Here is a 26,351-nt window from a genome sequence, read left to right as displayed (position 1 = left end):
GGGAGCGGACGCAAAACTGCCTCTTTTTTGCCTCATCCACCTCCAGACCTGCTGGGAAACAGTTACTGATCACTTTTAATGTGGTAAGTCGGCCAGAAAACAAGTGGCAGCCAAAACAGTGGAGGAGGGGGGATTGGCCAAAAACGCTGACCCCGGGGTCAAGGAAATGGCCGTTTTGGGAGCGGACGCAAAACTGCCTCTTTTTTGCCTCATCCACCTCCAGACCTGCTGGGAAACAGTTACTGATCACTTTTAATGTGGTAAGTCGGCCAGAAAACAAGTGGCAGCCAAAACAGTGGAGGAGGGGGGATTGGCCAAAAACGCTGACCCCGGGGTCAAGGAAATGGCCGTTTTGGGAGCGGACGCAAAACTGCCTCTTTTTTGCCTCATCCACCTCCAGACCTGCTGGGAAACAGTTACTGATCACTTTTAATGTGGTAAGTCGGCCAGAAAACAAGTGGCAGCCAAAACAGTGGAGGAGGGGGGATTTGAAAAAATCCTTGACCGCGGGGTCAAGGAAATTTCCGTTTTTGGAGCCGACACCAAACTGCCTCTTTTTGGTCTGATCCGCCTCCAAACCCGTTGGAAAACAAGTATTGATCACTTTTAATGTGGTAAATCGGCCAGAAAACAGCTGTCAGCCAAAACAGTGGAGGAGGGGGGATTTGAAAAAAACCTTGACCGCGGGGTCAAGGAAATTTCCGTTTTTGGAGCCGACACCAAACTGCCTCTTTTTGGTCTGATCCGCCTCCAAACCCGTTGGAAAACAAGTATTGATCACTTTTAAAGTGGTAAATCGGCCAGAAAACAGCTGTCAGCCAAAACAGTGGAGGAGGGGGGATTTGAAAAAAACCTTGACCGCGGGGTCAAGGAAATGGCCGTTTTGGGAGCGGACGCAAAACTGCCTCTTTTTTGCCTCATCCACCTCCAGACCTGCTGGGAAACAGTTACTGATCACTTTTAATGTGGTAAGTCGGCCAGAAAACAAGTGGCAGCCAAAACAGTGGAGGAGGGGGGATTGGCCAAAAACGCTGACCCCGGGGTCAAGGAAATGGCCGTTTTGGGAGCGGACGCAAAACTGCCTCTTTTTTGCCTCATCCACCTCCAGACCTGCTGGGAAACAGTTACTGATCACTTTTAATGTGGTAAGTCGGCCAGAAAACAAGTGGCAGCCAAAACAGTGGAGGAGGGGGGATTGGCCAAAAACGCTGGTCAAGGAAATGGCCGTTTTGGGAGCGGACGCAAAACTGCCTCTTTTTTGCCTCATCCACCTCCAGACCTGCTGGGAAACAGTTACTGATCACTTTTAATGTGGTAAGTCGGCCAGAAAACAAGTGGCAGCCAAAACAGTGGAGGAGGGGGGATTGGCCAAAAACGCTGACCCCGGGGTCAAGGAAATGGCCGTTTTGGGAGCGGACGCAAAACTGCCTCTTTTTTGCCTCATCCACCTCCAGACCTGCTGGGAAACAGTTACTGATCACTTTTAATGTGGTAAGTCGGCCAGAAAACAAGTGGCAGCCAAAACAGTGGAGGAGGGGGGATTGGCCAAAAACGCTGACCCCGGGGTCAAGGAAATGGCCATTTTGGGAGCGGACGCAAAACTGCCTCTTTTTTGCCTCATCCACCTCCAGACCTGCTGGGAAACAGTTACTGATCACTTTTAATGTGGTAAGTCGGCCAGAAAACAAGTGGCAGCCAAAACAGTGGAGGAGGGGGGATTGGCCAAAAACGCTGACCCCGGGGTCAAGGAAATGGCCGTTTTGGGAGCGGACGCAAAACTGCCTCTTTTTTGCCTCATCCACCTCCAGACCTGCTGGGAAACAGTTACTGATCACTTTTAATGTGGTAAGTCGGCCAGAAAACAAGTGGCAGCCAAAACAGTGGAGGAGGGGGGATTGGCCAAAAACGCTGACCCAAAATGGCCGTTTTGGGAGCGGACGCAAAACTGCCTCTTTTTTGCCTCATCCACCTCCAGACCTGCTGGGAAACAGTTACTGATCACTTTTAATGTGGTAAGTCGGCCAGAAAACAAGTGGCAGCCAAAACAGTGGAGGAGGGGGGATTGGCCAAAAACGCTGACCCCGGGGTCAAGGAAATGGCCGTTTTGGGAGCGGACGCAAAACTGCCTCTTTTTTGCCTCATCCACCTCCAGACCTGCTGGGAAACAGTTACTGATCACTTTTAATGTGGTAAGTCGGCCAGAAAACAAGTGGCAGCCAAAACAGTGGAGGAGGGGGGATTGGCCAAAAACGCTGACCCCGGGGTCAAGGAAATGGCCGTTTTGGGAGCGGACGCAAAACTGCCTCTTTTTTGCCTCATCCACCTCCAGACCTGCTGGGAAACAGTTACTGATCACTTTTAATGTGGTAAGTCGGCCAGAAAACAAGTGGCAGCCAAAACAGTGGAGGAGGGGGGATTGGCCAAAAACGCTGACCCCGGGGTCAAGGAAATGGCCGTTTTGGGAGCGGACGCAAAACTGCCTCTTTTTTGCCTCATCCACCTCCAGACCTGCTGGGAAACAGTTACTGATCACTTTTAATGTGGTAAGTCGGCCAGAAAACAAGTGGCAGCCAAAACAGTGGAGGAGGGGGGATTGGCCAAAAACGCTGACCCCGGGGTCAAGGAAATGGCCATTTTGGGAGCGGAAGCAAAACTGCCTCTTTTTTGCCTCATCCACCTCCAGACCTGCTGGGAAACAGTTACTGATCACTTTTAATGTGGTAAGTCGGCCAGAAAACAAGTGGCAGCCAAAACAGTGGAGGAGGGGGGATTGGCCAAAAACGCTGACCCCGGGGTCAAGGAAATGGCCGTTTTGGGAGCGGACGCAAAACTGCCTCTTTTTTGCCTCATCCACCTCCAGACCTGCTGGGAAACAGTTACTGATCACTTTTAATGTGGTAAGTCGGCCAGAAAACAAGTGGCAGCCAAAACAGTGGAGGAGGGGGGATTGGCCAAAAACGCTGACCCAAAATGGCCGTTTTGGGAGCGGACGCAAAACTGCCTCTTTTTTGCCTCATCCACCTCCAGACCTGCTGGGAAACAGTTACTGATCACTTTTAATGTGGTAAGTCGGCCAGAAAACAAGTGGCAGCCAAAACAGTGGAGGAGGGGGGATTGGCCAAAAACGCTGACCCCGGGGTCAAGGAAATGGCCGTTTTGGGAGCGGACGCAAAACTGCCTCTTTTTTGCCTCATCCACCTCCAGACCTGCTGGGAAACAGTTACTGATCACTTTTAATGTGGTAAGTCGGCCAGAAAACAAGTGGCAGCCAAAACAGTGGAGGAGGGGGGATTGGCCAAAAACGCTGACCCCGGGGTCAAGGAAATGGCCGTTTTGGGAGCGGACGCAAAACTGCCTCTTTTTTGCCTCATCCACCTCCAGACCTGCTGGGAAACAGTTACTGATCACTTTTAATGTGGTAAGTCGGCCAGAAAACAAGTGGCAGCCAAAACAGTGGAGGAGGGGGGATTGGCCAAAAACGCTGACCCAAAATGGCCGTTTTGGGAGCGGACGCAAAACTGCCTCTTTTTTGCCTCATCCACCTCCAGACCTGCTGGGAAACAGTTACTGATCACTTTTAATGTGGTAAGTCGGCCAGAAAACAAGTGGCAGCCAAAACAGTGGAGGAGGGGGGATTGGCCAAAAACGCTGACCCCGGGGTCAAGGAAATGGCCGTTTTGGGAGCGGACGCAAAACTGCCTCTTTTTTGCCTCATCCACCTCCAGACCTGCTGGGAAACAGTTACTGATCACTTTTAATGTGGTAAGTCGGCCAGAAAACAAGTGGCAGCCAAAACAGTGGAGGAGGGGGGATTGGCCAAAAACGCTGACCCCGGGGTCAAGGAAATGGCCATTTTGGGAGCGGACGCAAAACTGCCTCTTTTTTGCCTCATCCACCTCCAGACCTGCTGGGAAACAGTTACTGATCACTTTTAATGTGGTAAGTCGGCCAGAAAACAAGTGGCAGCCAAAACAGTGGAGGAGGGGGGATTGGCCAAAAACGCTGACCCCGGGGTCAAGGAAATGGCCGTTTTGGGAGCGGACGCAAAACTGCCTCTTTTTTGCCTCATCCACCTCCAGACCTGCTGGGAAACAGTTACTGATCACTTTTAATGTGGTAAGTCGGCCAGAAAACAAGTGGCAGCCAAAACAGTGGAGGAGGGGGGATTGGCCAAAAACGCTGACCCCGGGGTCAAGGAAATGGCCGTTTTGGGAGCGGACGCAAAACTGCCTCTTTTTTGCCTCATCCACCTCCAGACCTGCTGGGAAACAGTTACTGATCACTTTTAATGTGGTAAGTCGGCCAGAAAACAAGTGGCAGCCAAAACAGTGGAGGAGGGGGGATTGGCCAAAAACGCTGACCCCGGGGTCAAGGAAATGGCCGTTTTGGGAGCGGACGCAAAACTGCCTCTTTTTTGCCTCATCCACCTCCAGACCTGCTGGGAAACAGTTACTGATCACTTTTAATGTGGTAAGTCGGCCAGAAAACAAGTGGCAGCCAAAACAGTGGAGGAGGGGGGATTGGCCAAAAACGCTGACCCCGGGGTCAAGGAAATGGCCGTTTTGGGAGCGGACGCAAAACTGCCTCTTTTTTGCCTCATCCACCTCCAGACCTGCTGGGAAACAGTTACTGATCACTTTTAATGTGGTAAGTCGGCCAGAAAACAAGTGGCAGCCAAAACAGTGGAGGAGGGGGGATTTGAAAAAATCCTTGACCGCGGGGTCAAGGAAATTTCCGTTTTTGGAGCCGACACCAAACTGCCTCTTTTTGGTCTGATCCGCCTCCAAACCCGTTGGAAAACAAGTATTGATCACTTTTAATGTGGTAAATCGGCCAGAAAACAGCTGTCAGCCAAAACAGTGGAGGAGGGGGGATTTGAAAAAAACCTTGACCGCGGGGTCAAGAAAATTTCCGTTTTTGGAGCCGACACCAAACTGCCTCTTTTTGGTCTGATCCGCCTCCAAACCCGTTGGAAAACAAGTATTGATCACTTTTAAAGTGGTAAATCGGCCAGAAAACAGCTGTCAGCCAAAACAGTGGAGGAGGGGGGATTTGAAAAAAACCTTGACCGCGGGGTCAAGGAAATGGCCGTTTTGGGAGCGGACGCAAAACTGCCTCTTTTTTGCCTCATCCACCTCCAGACCTGCTGGGAAACAGTTACTGATCACTTTTAATGTGGTAAGTCGGCCAGAAAACAAGTGGCAGCCAAAACAGTGGAGGAGGGGGGATTGGCCAAAAACGCTGACCCCGGGGTCAAGGAAATGGCCGTTTTGGGAGCGGACGCAAAACTGCCTCTTTTTTGCCTCATCCACCTCCAGACCTGCTGGGAAACAGTTACTGATCACTTTTAATGTGGTAAGTCGGCCAGAAAACAAGTGGCAGCCAAAACAGTGGAGGAGGGGGGATTGGCCAAAAACGCTGACCCAAAATGGCCGTTTTGGGAGCGGACGCAAAACTGCCTCTTTTTTGCCTCATCCACCTCCAGACCTGCTGGGAAACAGTTACTGATCACTTTTAATGTGGTAAGTCGGCCAGAAAACAAGTGGCAGCCAAAACAGTGGAGGAGGGGGGATTGGCCAAAAACGCTGACCCCGGGGTCAAGGAAATGGCCGTTTTGGGAGCGGACGCAAAACTGCCTCTTTTTTGCCTCATCCACCTCCAGACCTGCTGGGAAACAGTTACTGATCACTTTTAATGTGGTAAGTCGGCCAGAAAACAAGTGGCAGCCAAAACAGTGGAGGAGGGGGGATTGGCCAAAAACGCTGACCCAAAATGGCCGTTTTGGGAGCGGACGCAAAACTGCCTCTTTTTTGCCTCATCCACCTCCAGACCTGCTGGGAAACAGTTACTGATCACTTTTAATGTGGTAAGTCGGCCAGAAAACAAGTGGCAGCCAAAACAGTGGAGGAGGGGGGATTGGCCAAAAACGCTGACCCCGGGGTCAAGGAAATGGCCGTTTTGGGAGCGGACGCAAAACTGCCTCTTTTTTGCCTCATCCACCTCCAGACCTGCTGGGAAACAGTTACTGATCACTTTTAATGTGGTAAGTCGGCCAGAAAACAAGTGGCAGCCAAAACAGTGGAGGAGGGGGGATTGGCCAAAAACGCTGACCCCGGGGTCAAGGAAATGGCCGTTTTGGGAGCGGACGCAAAACTGCCTCTTTTTTGCCTCATCCACCTCCAGACCTGCTGGGAAACAGTTACTGATCACTTTTAATGTGGTAAGTCGGCCAGAAAACAAGTGGCAGCCAAAACAGTGGAGGAGGGGGGATTGGCCAAAAACGCTGACCCAAAATGGCCGTTTTGGGAGCGGACGCAAAACTGCCTCTTTTTTGCCTCATCCACCTCCAGACCTGCTGGGAAACAGTTACTGATCACTTTTAATGTGGTAAGTCGGCCAGAAAACAAGTGGCAGCCAAAACAGTGGAGGAGGGGGGATTGGCCAAAAACGCTGACCCCGGGGTCAAGGAAATGGCCGTTTTGGGAGCGGACGCAAAACTGCCTCTTTTTTGCCTCATCCACCTCCAGACCTGCTGGGAAACAGTTACTGATCACTTTTAATGTGGTAAGTCGGCCAGAAAACAAGTGGCAGCCAAAACAGTGGAGGAGGGGGGATTGGCCAAAAACGCTGACCCCGGGGTCAAGGAAATGGCCGTTTTGGGAGCGGACGCAAAACTGCCTCTTTTTTGCCTCATCCACCTCCAGACCTGCTGGGAAACAGTTACTGATCACTTTTAATGTGGTAAGTCGGCCAGAAAACAAGTGGCAGCCAAAACAGTGGAGGAGGGGGGATTGGCCAAAAACGCTGACCCCGGGGTCAAGGAAATGGCCGTTTTGGGAGCGGACGCAAAACTGCCTCTTTTTTGCCTCATCCACCTCCAGACCTGCTGGGAAACAGTTACTGATCACTTTTAATGTGGTAAGTCGGCCAGAAAACAAGTGGCAGCCAAAACAGTGGAGGAGGGGGGATTGGCCAAAAACGCTGACCCCGGGGTCAAGGAAATGGCCGTTTTGGGAGCGGACGCAAAACTGCCTCTTTTTTGCCTCATCCACCTCCAGACCTGCTGGGAAACAGTTACTGATCACTTTTAATGTGGTAAGTCGGCCAGAAAACAAGTGGCAGCCAAAACAGTGGAGGAGGGGGGATTGGCCAAAAACGCTGACCCCGGGGTCAAGGAAATGGCCGTTTTGGGAGCGGACGCAAAACTGCCTCTTTTTTGCCTCATCCACCTCCAGACCTGCTGGGAAACAGTTACTGATCACTTTTAATGTGGTAAGTCGGCCAGAAAACAAGTGGCAGCCAAAACAGTGGAGGAGGGGGGATTGGCCAAAAACGCTGACCCCGGGGTCAAGGAAATGGCCGTTTTGGGAGCGGACGCAAAACTGCCTCTTTTTTGCCTCATCCACCTCCAGACCTGCTGGGAAACAGTTACTGATCACTTTTAATGTGGTAAGTCGGCCAGAAAACAAGTGGCAGCCAAAACAGTGGAGGAGGGGGGATTGGCCAAAAACGCTGACCCCGGGGTCAAGGAAATGGCCGTTTTGGGAGCGGACGCAAAACTGCCTCTTTTTTGACTCATCCACCTCCAGACCTGCTGGGAAACAGTTACTGATCACTTTTAATGTGGTAAGTCGGCCAGAAAACAAGTGGCAGCCAAAACAGTGGAGGAGGGGGGATTGGCCAAAAACGCTGACCCCGGGGTCAAGGAAATGGCCGTTTTGGGAGCGGACGCAAAACTGCCTCTTTTTTGCCTCATCCACCTCCAGACCTGCTGGGAAACAGTTACTGATCACTTTTAATGTGGTAAGTCGGCCAGAAAACAAGTGGCAGCCAAAACAGTGGAGGAGGGGGGATTGGCCAAAAACGCTGACCCCGGGGTCAAGGAAATGGCCGTTTTGGGAGCGGACGCAAAACTGCCTCTTTTTTGCCTCATCCACCTCCAGACCTGCTGGGAAACAGTTACTGATCACTTTTAATGTGGTAAGTCGGCCAGAAAACAAGTGGCAGCCAAAACAGTGGAGGAGGGGGGATTGGCCAAAAACGCTGACCCCGGGGTCAAGGAAATGGCCGTTTTGGGAGCGGACGCAAAACTGCCTCTTTTTTGACTCATCCACCTCCAGACCTGCTGGGAAACAGTTACTGATCACTTTTAATGTGGTAAGTCGGCCAGAAAACAAGTGGCAGCCAAAACAGTGGAGGAGGGGGGATTGGCCAAAAACGCTGACCCCGGGGTCAAGGAAATGGCCGTTTTGGGAGCGGACGCAAAACTGCCTCTTTTTTGCCTCATCCACCTCCAGACCTGCTGGGAAACAGTTACTGATCACTTTTAATGTGGTAAGTCGGCCAGAAAACAAGTGGCAGCCAAAACAGTGGAGGAGGGGGGATTGGCCAAAAACGCTGACCCCGGGGTCAAGGAAATGGCCGTTTTGGGAGCGGACGCAAAACTGCCTCTTTTTTGCCTCATCCACCTCCAGACCTGCTGGGAAACAGTTACTGATCACTTTTAATGTGGTAAGTCGGCCAGAAAACAAGTGGCAGCCAAAACAGTGGAGGAGGGGGGATTGGCCAAAAACGCTGACCCCGGGGTCAAGGAAATGGCCGTTTTGGGAGCGGACGCAAAACTGCCTCTTTTTTGCCTCATCCACCTCCAGACCTGCTGGGAAACAGTTACTGATCACTTTTAATGTGGTAAGTCGGCCAGAAAACAAGTGGCAGCCAAAACAGTGGAGGAGGGGGGATTGGCCAAAAACGCTGACCCCGGGGTCAAGGAAATGGCCGTTTTGGGAGCGGACGCAAAACTGCCTCTTTTTTGCCTCATCCACCTCCAGACCTGCTGGGAAACAGTTACTGATCACTTTTAATGTGGTAAGTCGGCCAGAAAACAAGTGGCAGCCAAAACAGTGGAGGAGGGGGGATTGGCCAAAAACGCTGACCCCGGGGTCAAGGAAATGGCCGTTTTGGGAGCGGACGCAAAACTGCCTCTTTTTTGCCTCATCCACCTCCAGACCTGCTGGGAAACAGTTACTGATCACTTTTAATGTGGTAAGTCGGCCAGAAAACAAGTGGCAGCCAAAACAGTGGAGGAGGGGGGATTGGCCAAAAACGCTGACCCGAAAATGGCCGTTTTGGGAGCGGACGCAAAACTGCCTCTTTTTTGCCTCATCCACCTCCAGACCTGCTGGGAAACAGTTACTGATCACTTTTAATGTGGTAAGTCGGCCAGAAAACAAGTGGCAGCCAAAACAGTGGAGGAGGGGGGATTGGCCAAAAACGCTGACCCCGGGGTCAAGGAAATGGCCGTTTTGGGAGCGGACGCAAAACTGCCTCTTTTTTGCCTCATCCACCTCCAGACCTGCTGGGAAACAGTTACTGATCACTTTTAATGTGGTAAGTCGGCCAGAAAACAAGTGGCAGCCAAAACAGTGGAGGAGGGGGGATTGGCCAAAAACGCTGACCCCGGGGTCAAGGAAATGGCCGTTTTGGGAGCGGACGCAAAACTGCCTCTTTTTTGCCTCATCCACCTCCAGACCTGCTGGGAAACAGTTACTGATCACTTTTAATGTGGTAAGTCGGCCAGAAAACAAGTGGCAGCCAAAACAGTGGAGGAGGGGGGATTGGCCAAAAACGCTGACCCAAAATGGCCGTTTTGGGAGCGGACGCAAAACTGCCTCTTTTTTGCCTCATCCACCTCCAGACCTGCTGGGAAACAGTTACTGATCACTTTTAATGTGGTAAGTCGGCCAGAAAACAAGTGGCAGCCAAAACAGTGGAGGAGGGGGGATTGGCCAAAAACGCTGACCCCGGGGTCAAGGAAATGGCCGTTTTGGGAGCGGACGCAAAACTGCCTCTTTTTTGCCTCATCCACCTCCAGACCTGCTGGGAAACAGTTACTGATCACTTTTAATGTGGTAAGTCGGCCAGAAAACAAGTGGCAGCCAAAACAGTGGAGGAGGGGGGATTGGCCAAAAACGCTGACCCCGGGGTCAAGGAAATGGCCGTTTTGGGAGCGGACGCAAAACTGCCTCTTTTTTGCCTCATCCACCTCCAGACCTGCTGGGAAACAGTTACTGATCACTTTTAATGTGGTAAGTCGGCCAGAAAACAAGTGGCAGCCAAAACAGTGGAGGAGGGGGGATTGGCCAAAAACGCTGACCCCGGGGTCAAGGAAATGGCCGTTTTGGGAGCGGACGCAAAACTGCCTCTTTTTTGCCTCATCCACCTCCAGACCTGCTGGGAAACAGTTACTGATCACTTTTAATGTGGTAAGTCGGCCAGAAAACAAGTGGCAGCCAAAACAGTGGAGGAGGGGGGATTGGCCAAAAACGCTGACCCCGGGGTCAAGGAAATGGCCGTTTTGGGAGCAGACGCAAAACTGCCTCTTTTTTGCCTCATCCACCTCCAGACCTGCTGGGAAACAGTTACTGATCACTTTTAATGTGGTAAGTCGGCCAGAAAACAAGTGGCAGCCAAAACAGTGGAGGAGGGGGGATTGGCCAAAAACGCTGACCCCGGGGTCAAGGAAATGGCCGTTTTGGGAGCGGACGCAAAACTGCCTCTTTTTTGCCTCATCCACCTCCAGACCTGCTGGGAAACAGTTACTGATCACTTTTAATGTGGTAAGTCGGCCAGAAAACAAGTGGCAGCCAAAACAGTGGAGGAGGGGGGATTGGCCAAAAACGCTGACCCCGGGGTCAAGGAAATGGCCGTTTTGGGAGCGGACGCAAAACTGCCTCTTTTTTGCCTCATCCACCTCCAGACCTGCTGGGAAACAGTTACTGATCACTTTTAATGTGGTAAGTCGGCCAGAAAACAAGTGGCAGCCAAAACAGTGGAGGAGGGGGGATTGGCCAAAAACGCTGACCCCGGGGTCAAGGAAATGGCCGTTTTGGGAGCGGACGCAAAACTGCCTCTTTTTTGACTCATCCACCTCCAGACCTGCTGGGAAACAGTTACTGATCACTTTTAATGTGGTAAGTCGGCCAGAAAACAAGTGGCAGCCAAAACAGTGGAGGAGGGGGGATTGGCCAAAAACGCTGACCCCGGGGTCAAGGAAATGGCCGTTTTGGGAGCGGACGCAAAACTGCCTCTTTTTTGCCTCATCCACCTCCAGACCTGCTGGGAAACAGTTACTGATCACTTTTAATGTGGTAAGTCGGCCAGAAAACAAGTGGCAGCCAAAACAGTGGAGGAGGGGGGATTGGCCAAAAACGCTGACCCCGGGGTCAAGGAAATGGCCGTTTTGGGAGCGGACGCAAAACTGCCTCTTTTTTGCCTCATCCACCTCCAGACCTGCTGGGAAACAGTTACTGATCACTTTTAATGTGGTAAGTCGGCCAGAAAACAAGTGGCAGCCAAAACAGTGGAGGAGGGGGGATTGGCCAAAAACGCTGACCCCGGGGTCAAGGAAATGGCCGTTTTGGGAGCGGACGCAAAACTGCCTCTTTTTTGCCTCATCCACCTCCAGACCTGCTGGGAAACAGTTACTGATCACTTTTAATGTGGTAAGTCGGCCAGAAAACAAGTGGCAGCCAAAACAGTGGAGGAGGGGGGATTGGCCAAAAACGCTGACCCCGGGGTCAAGGAAATGGCCGTTTTGGGAGCGGACGCAAAACTGCCTCTTTTTTGCCTCATCCACCTCCAGACCTGCTGGGAAACAGTTACTGATCACTTTTAATGTGGTAAGTCGGCCAGAAAACAAGTGGCAGCCAAAACAGTGGAGGAGGGGGGATTGGCCAAAAACGCTGACCCCGGGGTCAAGGAAATGGCCGTTTTGGGAGCGGACGCAAAACTGCCTCTTTTTTGCCTCATCCACCTCCAGACCTGCTGGGAAACAGTTACTGATCACTTTTAATGTGGTAAGTCGGCCAGAAAACAAGTGGCAGCCAAAACAGTGGAGGAGGGGGGATTGGCCAAAAACGCTGACCCCGGGGTCAAGGAAATGGCCGTTTTGGGAGCGGACGCAAAACTGCCTCTTTTTTGCCTCATCCACCTCCAGACCTGCTGGGAAACAGTTACTGATCACTTTTAATGTGGTAAGTCGGCCAGAAAACAAGTGGCAGCCAAAACAGTGGAGGAGGGGGGATTGGCCAAAAACGCTGACCCCGGGGTCAAGGAAATGGCCGTTTTGGGAGCGGACGCAAAACTGCCTCTTTTTTGCCTCATCCACCTCCAGACCTGCTGGGAAACAGTTACTGATCACTTTTAATGTGGTAAGTCGGCCAGAAAACAAGTGGCAGCCAAAACAGTGGAGGAGGGGGGATTGGCCAAAAACGCTGACCCCGGGGTCAAGGAAATGGCCGTTTTGGGAGCGGACGCAAAACTGCCTCTTTTTTGCCTCATCCACCTCCAGACCTGCTGGGAAACAGTTACTGATCACTTTTAATGTGGTAAGTCGGCCAGAAAACAAGTGGCAGCCAAAACAGTGGAGGAGGGGGGATTGGCCAAAAACGCTGACCCAAAATGGCCGTTTTGGGAGCGGACGCAAAACTGCCTCTTTTTTGCCTCATCCACCTCCAGACCTGCTGGGAAACAGTTACTGATCACTTTTAATGTGGTAAGTCGGCCAGAAAACAAGTGGCAGCCAAAACAGTGGAGGAGGGGGGATTGGCCAAAAACGCTGACCCCGGGGTCAAGGAAATGGCCGTTTTGGGAGCGGACGCAAAACTGCCTCTTTTTTGCCTCATCCACCTCCAGACCTGCTGGGAAACAGTTACTGATCACTTTTAATGTGGTAAGTCGGCCAGAAAACAAGTGGCAGCCAAAACAGTGGAGGAGGGGGGATTGGCCAAAAACGCTGACCCCGGGGTCAAGGAAATGGCCGTTTTGGGAGCGGACGCAAAACTGCCTCTTTTTTGCCTCATCCACCTCCAGACCTGCTGGGAAACAGTTACTGATCACTTTTAATGTGGTAAGTCGGCCAGAAAACAAGTGGCAGCCAAAACAGTGGAGGAGGGGGGATTGGCCAAAAACGCTGACCCCGGGGTCAAGGAAATGGCCGTTTTGGGAGCGGACGCAAAACTGCCTCTTTTTTGCCTCATCCACCTCCAGACCTGCTGGGAAACAGTTACTGATCACTTTTAATGTGGTAAGTCGGCCAGAAAACAAGTGGCAGCCAAAACAGTGGAGGAGGGGGGATTGGCCAAAAACGCTGACCCAAAATGGCCGTTTTGGGAGCGGACGCAAAACTGCCTCTTTTTTGCCTCATCCACCTCCAGACCTGCTGGGAAACAGTTACTGATCACTTTTAATGTGGTAAGTCGGCCAGAAAACAAGTGGCAGCCAAAACAGTGGAGGAGGGGGGATTTGAAAAAAACCTTGACCACGGGGTCAAGGAAATTTCCGTTTTTGGAGCCGACACCAAACTGCCTCTTTTTGGTCTGATCCGCCTCCAAACCCGTTGGAAAACAAGTATTGATCACTTTTAATGTGGTAAATCGGCCAGAAAACAGCTGTCAGCCAAAACAGTGGAGGAGGGGGGATTTGAAAAAAACCTTGACCGCGGGGTCAAGGAAATTTCCGTTTTTGGAGCCGACACCAAACTGCCTCTTTTTGGTCTGATCCGCCTCCAAACCCGTTGGAAAACAAGTATTGATCACTTTTAATGTGGTAAATCGGCCAGAAAACAGCTGTCAGCCAAAACAGTGGAGGAGGGGGGATTTGAAAAAAACCTTGACCGCGGGGTCAAGGAAATTTCCGTTTTTGGAGCCGACACCAAACTGCCTCTTTTTGGTCTGATCCGCCTCCAAACCCGTTGGAAAACAAGTATTGATCACTTTTAATGTGGTAAATCGGCCAGAAAACAAGTGGCAGCCAAAACAGTGGAGGAGGGGGGATTGGCCAAAAACGCTGACCCCGGGGTCAAGGAAATGGCCGTTTTGGGAGCGGACGCAAAACTGCCTCTTTTTTGCCTCATCCACCTCCAGACCTGCTGGGAAACAGTTACTGATCACTTTTAATGTGGTAAGTCGGCCAGAAAACAAGTGGCAGCCAAAACAGTGGAGGAGGGGGGATTGGCCAAAAACGCTGACCCCGGGGTCAAGGAAATGGCCGTTTTGGGAGCGGACGCAAAACTGCCTCTTTTTTGCCTCATCCACCTCCAGACCTGCTGGGAAACAGTTACTGATCACTTTTAATGTGGTAAGTCGGCCAGAAAACAGCTGTCAGCCAAAACAGTGGAGGAGGGGGGATTTGAAAAAAACCTTGACCGCGGGGTCAAGGAAATGGCCGTTTTGGGAGCGGACGCAAAACTGCCTCTTTTTTGCCTCATCCACCTCCAGACCTGCTGGGAAACAGTTACTGATCACTTTTAATGTGGTAAGTCGGCCAGAAAACAAGTGGCAGCCAAAACAGTGGAGGAGGGGGGATTGGCCAAAAACGCTGACCCCGGGGTCAAGGAAATGGCCGTTTTGGGAGCGGACGCAAAACTGCCTCTTTTTTGCCTCATCCACCTCCAGACCTGCTGGGAAACAGTTACTGATCACTTTTAATGTGGTAAGTCGGCCAGAAAACAAGTGGCAGCCAAAACAGTGGAGGAGGGGGGATTGGCCAAAAACGCTGACCCAAAATGGCCGTTTTGGGAGCGGACGCAAAACTGCCTCTTTTTTGCCTCATCCACCTCCAGACCTGCTGGGAAACAGTTACTGATCACTTTTAATGTGGTAAGTCGGCCAGAAAACAAGTGGCAGCCAAAACAGTGGAGGAGGGGGGATTGGCCAAAAACGCTGACCCCGGGGTCAAGGAAATGGCCGTTTTGGGAGCGGACGCAAAACTGCCTCTTTTTTGCCTCATCCACCTCCAGACCTGCTGGGAAACAGTTACTGATCACTTTTAATGTGGTAAGTCGGCCAGAAAACAAGTGGCAGCCAAAACAGTGGAGGAGGGGGGATTGGCCAAAAACGCTGACCCCGGGGTCAAGGAAATGGCCGTTTTGGGAGCGGACGCAAAACTGCCTCTTTTTTGCCTCATCCACCTCCAGACCTGCTGGGAAACAGTTACTGATCACTTTTAATGTGGTAAGTCGGCCAGAAAACTAGTGGCAGCCAAAACAGTGGAGGAGGGGGGATTGGCCAAAAACGCTGACCCCGGGGTCAAGGAAATGGCCGTTTTGGGAGCGGACGCAAAACTGCCTCTTTTTTGCCTCATCCACCTCCAGACCTGCTGGGAAACAGTTACTGATCACTTTTAATGTGGTAAGTCGGCCAGAAAACAAGTGGCAGCCAAAACAGTGGAGGAGGGGGGATTGGCCAAAAACGCTGACCCAAAATGGCCGTTTTGGGAGCGGACGCAAAACTGCCTCTTTTTTGCCTCATCCACCTCCAGACCTGCTGGGAAACAGTTACTGATCACTTTTAATGTGGTAAGTCGGCCAGAAAACAAGTGGCAGCCAAAACAGTGGAGGAGGGGGGATTGGCCAAAAACGCTGACCCCGGGGTCAAGGAAATGGCCGTTTTGGGAGCGGACGCAAAACTGCCTCTTTTTTGCCTCATCCACCTCCAGACCTGCTGGGAAACAGTTACTGATCACTTTTAATGTGGTAAGTCGGCCAGAAAACAAGTGGCAGCCAAAACAGTGGAGGAGGGGGGATTTGAAAAAAACCTTGACCGCGGGGTCAAGGAAATTTCCGTTTTTGGAGCCGACACCAAACTGCCTCTTTTTGGTCTGATCCGCCTCCAAACCCGTTGGAAAACAAGTATTGATCACTTTTAATGTGGTAAATCGGCCAGAAAACAGCTGTCAGCCAAAACAGTGGAGGAGGGGGGATTTGAAAAAAACCTTGACCGCGGGGTCAAGGAAATTTCCGTTTTTGGAGCCGACACCAAACTGCCTCTTTTTGGTCTGATCCGCCTCCAAACCCGTTGGAAAACAAGTATTGATCACTTTTAATGTGGTAAATCGGCCAGAAAACAGCTGTCAGCCAAAACAGTGGAGGAGGGGGGATTTGAAAAAAACCTTGACCGCGGGGTCAAGGAAATTTCCGTTTTTGGAGCCGACACCAAACTGCCTCTTTTTGGTCTGATCCGCCTCCAAACCCGTTGGAAAACAAGTATTGATCACTTTTAATGTGGTAAATCGGCCAGAAAACAGCTGTCAGCCAAAACAGTGGAGGAGGGGGGATTTGAAAAAAACCTTGACCGCGGGGTCAAGGAAATTTCCGTTTTTGGAGCCGACACCAAACTGCCTCTTTTTGGTCTGATCCGCCTCCAAACTCGTTGGAAAACAAGTATTGATCACTTTTAATGTGGTAAATCGGCCAGAAAACAGCTGTCAGCCAAAACAGTGGAGGAGGGGGGATTTGAAAAAAACCTTGACCGCGGGGTCAAGGAAATGGCCGTTTTGGGAGCGGACGCAAAACTGCCTCTTTTTTGCCTCATCCACCTCCAGACCTGCTGGGAAACAGTTACTGATCACTTTTAATGTGGTAAGTCGGCCAGAAAACAAGTGGCAGCCAAAACAGTGGAGGAGGGGGGATTGGCCAAAAACGCTGACCCCGGGGTCAAGGAAATGGCCGTTTTGGGAGCGGACGCAAAACTGCCTCTTTTTTGCCTCATCCACCTCCAGACCTGCTGGGAAACAGTTACTGATCACTTTTAATGTGGTAAGTCGGCCAGAAAACAAGTGGCAGCCAAAACAGTGGAGGAGGGGGGATTGGCCAAAAACGCTGACCCCGGGGTCAAGGAAATGGCCGTTTTGGGAGCGGACGCAAAACTGCCTCTTTTTTGCCTCATCCACCTCCAGACCTGCTGGGAAACAGTTACTGATCACTTTTAATGTGGTAAGTCGGCCAGAAAACAGCTGTCAGCCAAAACAGTGGAGGAGGGGGGATTTGAAAAAAACCTTGACCGCGGGGTCAAGGAAATTTCCGTTTTTGGAGCCGACACCAAACTGCCTCTTTTTGGTCTGATCCGCCTCCAAACCCGTTGGAAAACAAGTATTGATCACTTTTAATGTGGTAAATCGGCCAGAAAACAGCTGTCAGCCAAAACAGTGGAGGAGGGGGGATTTGAAAAAAACCTTGACCGCGGGGTCAAGGAAATTTCCGTTTTTGGAGCCGACACCAAACTGCCTCTTTTTGGTCTGATCCGCCTCCAAACCCGTTGGAAAACAAGTATTGATCACTTTTAATGTGGTAAATCGGCCAGAAAACAGCTGTCAGCCAAAACAGTGGAGGAGGGGGGATTTGAAAAAAACCTTGACCGCGGGGTCAAGGAAATTTCCGTTTTTGGAGCCGACACCAAACTGCCTCTTTTTGGTCTGATCCGCCTCCAAACCCGTTGGAAAACAAGTATTGATCACTTTTAATGTGGTAAATCGGCCAGAAAACAGCTGTCAGCCAAAACAGTGGAGGAGGGGGGATTTGAAAAAAACCTTGACCGCGGGGTCAAGGAAATGGCCGTTTTGGGAGCGGACGCAAAACTGCCTCTTTTTTGCCTCATCCACCTCCAGACCTGCTGGGAAACAGTTACTGATCACTTTTAATGTGGTAAGTCGGCCAGAAAACAAGTGGCAGCCAAAACAGTGGAGGAGGGGGGATTGGCCAAAAACGCTGACCCCGGGGTCAAGGAAATGGCCGTTTTGGGAGCGGACGCAAAACTGCCTCTTTTTTGCCTCATCCACCTCCAGACCTGCTGGGAAACAGTTACTGATCACTTTTAATGTGGTAAGTCGGCCAGAAAACAAGTGGCAGCCAAAACAGTGGAGGAGGGGGGATTTGAAAAAAACCTTGACCGCGGGGTCAAGGAAATTTCCGTTTTTGGAGCCGACACCAAACTGCCTCTTTTTGGTCTGATCCGCCTCCAAACCCGTTGGAAAACAAGTATTGATCACTTTTAATGTGGTAAATCGGCCAGAAAACAGCTGTCAGCCAAAACAGTGGAGGAGGGGGGATTTGAAAAAAACCTTGACCGCGGGGTCAAGGAAATTTCCGTTTTTGGAGCCGACACCAAACTGCCTCTTTTTGGTCTGATCCGCCTCCAAACCCGTTGGAAAACAAGTATTGATCACTTTTAATGTGGTAAATCGGCCAGAAAACAGCTGTCAGCCAAAACAGTGGAGGAGGGGGGATTTGAAAAAAACCTTGACCGCGGGGTCAAGGAAATTTCCGTTTTTGGAGCCGACACCAAACTGCCTCTTTTTGGTCTGATCCGCCTCCAAACCCGTTGGAAAACAAGTATTGATCACTTTTAATGTGGTAAATCGGCCAGAAAACAGCTGTCAGCCAAAACAGTGGAGGAGGGGGGATTTGAAAAAAACCTTGACCGCGGGGTCAAGGAAATTTCCGTTTTTGGAGCCGACACCAAACTGCCTCTTTTTGGTCTGATCCGCCTCCAAACTCGTTGGAAAACAAGTATTGATCACTTTTAATGTGGTAAATCGGCCAGAAAACAGCTGTCAGCCAAAACAGTGGAGGAGGGGGGATTTGAAAAAAACCTTGACCGCGGGGTCAAGGAAATGGCCGTTTTGGGAGCGGACGCAAAACTGCCTCTTTTTTGCCTCATCCACCTCCAGACCTGCTGGGAAACAGTTACTGATCACTTTTAATGTGGTAAGTCGGCCAGAAAACAAGTGGCAGCCAAAACAGTGGAGGAGGGGGGATTGGCCAAAAACGCTGACCCCGGGGTCAAGGAAATGGCCGTTTTGGGAGCGGACGCAAAACTGCCTCTTTTTTGCCTCATCCACCTCCAGACCTGCTGGGAAACAGTTACTGATCACTTTTAATGTGGTAAGTCGGCCAGAAAACAAGTGGCAGCCAAAACAGTGGAGGAGGGGGGATTGGCCAAAAACGCTGACCCCGGGGTCAAGGAAATGGCCGTTTTGGGAGCGGACGCAAAACTGCCTCTTTTTTGCCTCATCCACCTCCAGACCTGCTGGGAAACAGTTACTGATCACTTTTAATGTGGTAAGTCGGCCAGAAAACAGCTGTCAGCCAAAACAGTGGAGGAGGGGGGATTTGAAAAAAACCTTGACCGCGGGGTCAAGGAAATTTCCGTTTTTGGAGCCGACACCAAACTGCCTCTTTTTGGTCTGATCCGCCTCCAAACCCGTTGGAAAACAAGTATTGATCACTTTTAATGTGGTAAATCGGCCAGAAAACAGCTGTCAGCCAAAACAGTGGAGGAGGGGGGATTTGAAAAAAACCTTGACCGCGGGGTCAAGGAAATTTCCGTTTTTGGAGCCGACACCAAACTGCCTCTTTTTGGTCTGATCCGCCTCCAAACCCGTTGGAAAACAAGTATTGATCACTTTTAATGTGGTAAATCGGCCAGAAAACAGCTGTCAGCCAAAACAGTGGAGGAGGGGGGATTTGAAAAAAACCTTGACCGCGGGGTCAAGGAAATTTCCGTTTTTGGAGCCGACACCAAACTGCCTCTTTTTGGTCTGATCCGCCTCCAAACCCGTTGGAAAACAAGTATTGATCACTTTTAATGTGGTAAATCGGCCAGAAAACAGCTGTCAGCCAAAACAGTGGAGGAGGGGGGATTTGAAAAAAACCTTGACCGCGGGGTCAAGGAAATGGCCGTTTTGGGAGCGGACGCAAAACTGCCTCTTTTTTGCCTCATCCACCTCCAGACCTGCTGGGAAACAGTTACTGATCACTTTTAATGTGGTAAGTCGGCCAGAAAACAAGTGGCAGCCAAAACAGTGGAGGAGGGGGGATTGGCCAAAAACGCTGACCCCGGGGTCAAGGAAATGGCCGTTTTGGGAGCGGACGCAAAACTGCCTCTTTTTTGCCTCATCCACCTCCAGACCTGCTGGGAAACAGTTACTGATCACTTTTAATGTGGTAAGTCGGCCAGAAAACAAGTGGCAGCCAAAACAGTGGAGGAGGGGGGATTGGCCAAAAACGCTGACCCCGGGGTCAAGGAAATGGCCGTTTTGGGAGCGGACGCAAAACTGCCTCTTTTTTGCCTCATCCACCTCCAGACCTGCTGGGAAACAGTTACTGATCACTTTTAATGTGGTAAGTCGGCCAGAAAACAAGTGGCAGCCAAAACAGTGGAGGAGGGGGGATTTGAAAAAAACCTTGACTGCGGGGTCAAGGAAATTTCCGTTTTTGGAGCCGACACCAAACTGCCTCTTTTTGGTCTGATCCGCCTCCAAACCCGTTGGAAAACAAGTATTGATCACTTTTAATGTGGTAAATCGGCCAGAAAACAGCTGTCAGCCAAAACAGTGGAGGAGGGGGGATTTGAAAAAAACCTTGACCGCGGGGTCAAGGAAATTTCCGTTTTTGGAGCCGACACCAAACTGCCTCTTTTTGGTCTGATCCGCCTCCAAACCCGTTGGAAAACAAGTATTGATCACTTTTAATGTGGTAAATCGGCCAGAAAACAGCTGTCAGCCAAAACAGTGGAGGAGGGGGGATTTGAAAAAAACCTTGACCGCGGGGTCAAGGAAATTTCCGTTTTTGGAGCCGACACCAAACTGCCTCTTTTTGGTCTGATCCGCCTCCAAACCCGTTGGAAAACAAGTATTGATCACTTTTAATGTGGTAAATCGGCCAGAAAACAGCTGTCAGCCAAAACAGTGGAGGAGGGGGGATTTGAAAAAAACCTTGACCGCGGGGTCAAGGAAATTTCCGTTTTTGGAGCCGACACCAAACTGCCTCTTTTTGGTCTGATCCGCCTCCAAACCCGTTGGAAAACAAGTATTGATCACTTTTAATGTGGTAAATCGGCCAGAAAACAGCTGTCAGCCAAAACAGTGGAGGAGGGGGGATTTGAAAAAAACCTTGACCGCGGGGTCAAGGAAATTTCCGTTTTTGGAGCCGACACCAAACTGCCTCTTTTTGGTCTGATCCGCCTCCAAACTCGTTGGAAAACAAGTATTGATCACTTTTAATGTGGTAAATCGGCCAGAAAACAGCTGTCAGCCAAAACAGTGGAGGAGGGGGGATTTGAAAAAAACCTTGACCGCGGGGTCAAGGAAATGGCCGTTTTGGGAGCGGACGCAAAACTGCCTCTTTTTTGCCTCATCCACCTCCAGACCTGCTGGGAAACAGTTACTGATCACTTTTAATGTGGTAAGTCGGCCAGAAAACAAGTGGCAGCCAAAACAGTGGAGGAGGGGGGATTGGCCAAAAACGCTGACCCCGGGGTCAAGGAAATGGCCGTTTTGGGAGCGGACGCAAAACTGCCTCTTTTTTGCCTCATCCACCTCCAGACCTGCTGGGAAACAGTTACTGATCACTTTTAATGTGGTAAGTCGGCCAGAAAACAAGTGGCAGCCAAAACAGTGGAGGAGGGGGGATTGGCCAAAAACGCTGACCCCGGGGTCAAGGAAATGGCCGTTTTGGGAGCGGACGCAAAACTGCCTCTTTTTTGCCTCATCCACCTCCAGACCTGCTGGGAAACAGTTACTGATCACTTTTAATGTGGTAAGTCGGCCAGAAAACAGCTGTCAGCCAAAACAGTGGAGGAGGGGGGATTTGAAAAAAACCTTGACCGCGGGGTCAAGGAAATTTCCGTTTTTGGAGCCGACACCAAACTGCCTCTTTTTGGTCTGATCCGCCTCCAAACCCGTTGGAAAACAAGTATTGATCACTTTTAATGTGGTAAATCGGCCAGAAAACAGCTGTCAGCCAAAACAGTGGAGGAGGGGGGATTTGAAAAAAACCTTGACCGCGGGGTCAAGGAAATTTCCGTTTTTGGAGCCGACACCAAACTGCCTCTTTTTGGTCTGATCCGCCTCCAAACCCGTTGGAAAACAAGTATTGATCACTTTTAATGTGGTAAATCGGCCAGAAAACAGCTGTCAGCCAAAACAGTGGAGGAGGGGGGATTTGAAAAAAACCTTGACCGCGGGGTCAAGGAAATTTCCGTTTTTGGAGCCGACACCAAACTGCCTCTTTTTGGTCTGATCCGCCTCCAAACCCGTTGGAAAACAAGTATTGATCACTTTTAATGTGGTAAATCGGCCAGAAAACAGCTGTCAGCCAAAACAGTGGAGGAGGGGGGATTTGAAAAAAACCTTGACCGCGGGGTCAAGGAAATGGCCGTTTTGGGAGCGGACGCAAAACTGCCTCTTTTTTGCCTCATCCACCTCCAGACCTGCTGGGAAACAGTTACTGATCACTTTTAATGTGGTAAGTCGGCCAGAAAACAAGTGGCAGCCAAAACAGTGGAGGAGGGGGGATTGGCCAAAAACGCTGACCCCGGGGTCAAGGAAATGGCCGTTTTGGGAGCGGACGCAAAACTGCCTCTTTTTTGCCTCATCCACCTCCAGACCTGCTGGGAAACAGTTACTGATCACTTTTAATGTGGTAAGTCGGCCAGAAAACAAGTGGCAGCCAAAACAGTGGAGGAGGGGGGATTGGCCAAAAACGCTGACCCCGGGGTCAAGGAAATGGCCGTTTTGGGAGCGGACGCAAAACTGCCTCTTTTTTGCCTCATCCACCTCCAGACCTGCTGGGAAACAGTTACTGATCACTTTTAATGTGGTAAGTCGGCCAGAAAACAGCTGTCAGCCAAAACAGTGGAGGAGGGGGGATTTGAAAAAAACCTTGACCGCGGGGTCAAGGAAATTTCCGTTTTTGGAGCCGACACCAAACTGCCTCTTTTTGGTCTGATCCGCCTCCAAACCCGTTGGAAAACAAGTATTGATCACTTTTAATGTGGTAAATCGGCCAGAAAACAGCTGTCAGCCAAAACAGTGGAGGAGGGGGGATTTGAAAAAAACCTTGACCGCGGGGTCAAGGAAATTTCCGTTTTTGGAGCCGACACCAAACTGCCTCTTTTTGGTCTGATCCGCCTCCAAACCCGTTGGAAAACAAGTATTGATCACTTTTAATGTGGTAAATCGGCCAGAAAACAGCTGTCAGCCAAAACAGTGGAGGAGGGGGGATTTGAAAAAAACCTTGACCGCGGGGTCAAGGAAATTTCCGTTTTTGGAGCCGACACCAAACTGCCTCTTTTTGGTCTGATCCGCCTCCAAACCCGTTGGAAAACAAGTATTGATCACTTTTAATGTGGTAAATCGGCCAGAAAACAGCTGTCAGCCAAAACAGTGGAGGAGGGGGGATTTGAAAAAAACCTTGACCGCGGGGTCAAGGAAATGGCCGTTTTGGGAGCGGACGCAAAACTGCCTCTTTTTTGCCTCATCCACCTCCAGACCTGCTGGGAAACAGTTACTGATCACTTTTAATGTGGTAAGTTGGCCAGAAAACAAGTGGCAGCCAAAACAGTGGAGGAGGGGGGATTGGCCAAAAACGCTGACCCCGGGGTCAAGGAAATGGCCGTTTTGGGAGCGGACGCAAAACTGCCTCTTTTTTGCCTCATCCACCTCCAGACCTGCTGGGAAACAGTTACTGATCACTTTTAATGTGGTAAGTCGGCCAGAAAACAAGTGGCAGCCAAAACAGTGGAGGAGGGGGGATTGGCCAAAAACGCTGACCCCGGGGTCAAGGAAATGGCCGTTTTGGGAGCGGACGCAAAACTGCCTCTTTTTTGCCTCATCCACCTCCAGACCTGCTGGGAAACAGTTACTGATCACTTTTAATGTGGTAAGTCGGCCAGAAAACAAGTGGCAGCCAAAACAGTGGAGGAGGGGGGATTGGCCAAAAACGCTGACCCCGGGGTCAAGGAAATGGCCGTTTTGGGAGCGGACGCAAAACTGCCTCTTTTTTGCCTCATCCACCTCCAGACCTGCTGGGAAACAGTTACTGATCACTTTTAATGTGGTAAGTCGGCCAGAAAACAAGTGGCAGCCAAAACAGTGGAGGAGGGGGGATTGGCCAAAAACGCTGACCCCGGGGTCAAGGAAATGGCCGTTTTGGGAGCGGACGCAAAACTGCCTCTTTTTTGCCTCATCCACCTCCAGACCTGCTGGGAAACAGTTACTGATCACTTTTAATGTGGTAAGTCGGCCAGAAAACAAGTGGCAGCCAAAACAGTGGAGGAGGGGGGATTGGCCAAAAACGCTGACCCCGGGGTCAAGGAAATGGCCGTTTTGGGAGCGGACGCAAAACTGCCTCTTTTTTGCCTCATCCACCTCCAGACCTGCTGGGAAACAGTTACTGATCACTTTTAATGTGGTAAGTCGGCCAGAAAACAAGTGGCAGCCAAAACAGTGGAGGAGGGGGGATTGGCCAAAAACGCTGACCCAAAATGGCCGTTTTGGGAGCGGACGCAAAACTGCCTCTTTTTTGCCTCATCCACCTCCAGACCTGCTGGGAAACAGTTACTGATCACTTTTAATGTGGTAAGTCGGCCAGAAAACAAGTGGCAGCCAAAACAGTGGAGGAGGGGGGATTGGCCAAAAACGCTGACCCCGGGGTCAAGGAAATGGCCGTTTTGGGAGCGGACGCAAAACTGCCTCTTTTTTGCCTCATCCACCTCCAGACCTGCTGGGAAACAGTTACTGATCACTTTTAATGTGGTAAGTCGGCCAGAAAACAAGTGGCAGCCAAAACAGTGGAGGAGGGGGGATTTGAAAAAAACCTTGACCGCGGGGTCAAGGAAATTTCCGTTTTTGGAGCCGACACCAAACTGCCTCTTTTTGGTCTGATCCGCCTCCAAACCCATTGGAAAACAAGTATTGATCACTTTTAATGTGGTAAATCGGCCAGAAAACAGCTGTCAGCCAAAACAGTGGAGGAGGGGGGATTGGCCAAAAACGCTGACCCCGGGGTCAAGGAAATGGCCGTTTTGGGAGCGGACGCAAAACTGCCTCTTTTTTGCCTCATCCACCTCCAGACCTGCTGGGAAACAGTTACTGATCACTTTTAATGTGGTAAGTCGGCCAGAAAACAAGTGGCAGCCAAAACAGTGGAGGAGGGGGGATTGGCCAAAAACGCTGACCCCGGGGTCAAGGAAATGGCCGTTTTGGGAGCGGACGCAAAACTGCCTCTTTTTTGCCTCATCCACCTCCAGACCTGCTGGGAAACAGTTACTGATCACTTTTAATGTGGTAAGTCGGCCAGAAAACAAGTGGCAGCCAAAACAGTGGAGGAGGGGGGATTGGCCAAAAACGCTGACCCCGGGGTCAAGGAAATGGCCGTTTTGGGAGCGGACGCAAAACTGCCTCTTTTTTGCCTCATCCACCTCCAGACCTGCTGGGAAACAGTTACTGATCACTTTTAATGTGGTAAGTCGGCCAGAAAACAAGTGGCAGCCAAAACAGTGGAGGAGGGGGGATTGGCCAAAAACGCTGACCCCGGGGTCAAGGAAATGGCCGTTTTGGGAGCGGACGCAAAACTGCCTCTTTTTTGCCTCATCCACCTCCAGACCTGCTGGGAAACAGTTACTGATCACTTTTAATGTGGTAAGTCGGCCAGAAAACAAGTGGCAGCCAAAACAGTGGAGGAGGGGGGATTGGCCAAAAACGCTGACCCCGGGGTCAAGGAAATGGCCGTTTTGGGAGCGGACGCAAAACTGCCTCTTTTTTGCCTCATCCACCTCCAGACCTGCTGGGAAACAGTTACTGATCACTTTTAATGTGGTAAGTCGGCCAGAAAACAAGTGGCAGCCAAAACAGTGGAGGAGGGGGGATTGGCCAAAAACGCTGACCCCGGGGTCAAGGAAATGGCCGTTTTGGGAGCGGACGCAAAACTGCCTCTTTTTTGCCTCATCCACCTCCAGACCTGCTGGGAAACAGTTACTGATCACTTTTAATGTGGTAAGTCGGCCAGAAAACAAGTGGCAGCCAAAACAGTGGAGGAGGGGGGATTGGCCAAAAACGCTGACCCCGGGGTCAAGGAAATGGCCGTTTTGGGAGCGGACGCAAAACTGCCTCTTTTTTGCCTCATCCACCTCCAGACCTGCTGGGAAACAGTTACTGATCACTTTTAATGTGGTAAGTCGGCCAGAAAACAAGTGGCAGCCAAAACAGTGGAGGAGGGGGGATTGGCCAAAAACGCTGACCCCGGGGTCAAGGAAATGGCCGTTTTGGGAGCGGACGCAAAACTGCCTCTTTTTTGCCTCATCCACCTCCAGACCTGCTGGGAAACAGTTACTGATCACTTTTAATGTGGTAAGTCGGCCAGAAAACAAGTGGCAGCCAAAACAGTGGAGGAGGGGGGATTTGAAAAAAACCTTGACTGCGGGGTCAAGGAAATTTCCGTTTTTGGAGCCGACACCAAACTGCCTCTTTTTGGTCTGATCCGCCTCCAAACCCGTTGGAAAACAAGTATTGATCACTTTTAATGTGGTAAATCGGCCAGAAAACAGCTGTCAGCCAAAACAGTGGAGGAGGGGGGATTTGAAAAAAACCTTGACCGCGGGGTCAAGGAAATTTCCGTTTTTGGAGCCGACACCAAACTGCCTCTTTTTGGTCTGATCCGCCTCCAAACCCGTTGGAAAACAAGTATTGATCACTTTTAATGTGGTAAATCGGCCAGAAAACAGCTGTCAGCCAAA

Source organism: Pempheris klunzingeri, chromosome 10, assembly GCF_042242105.1.
Source record: "Pempheris klunzingeri isolate RE-2024b chromosome 10, fPemKlu1.hap1, whole genome shotgun sequence".
Taxonomy (NCBI): Eukaryota; Metazoa; Chordata; class Actinopteri; order Acropomatiformes; family Pempheridae; genus Pempheris; species Pempheris klunzingeri.
Note: the sequence above shows the minus strand (reverse complement) of the source record.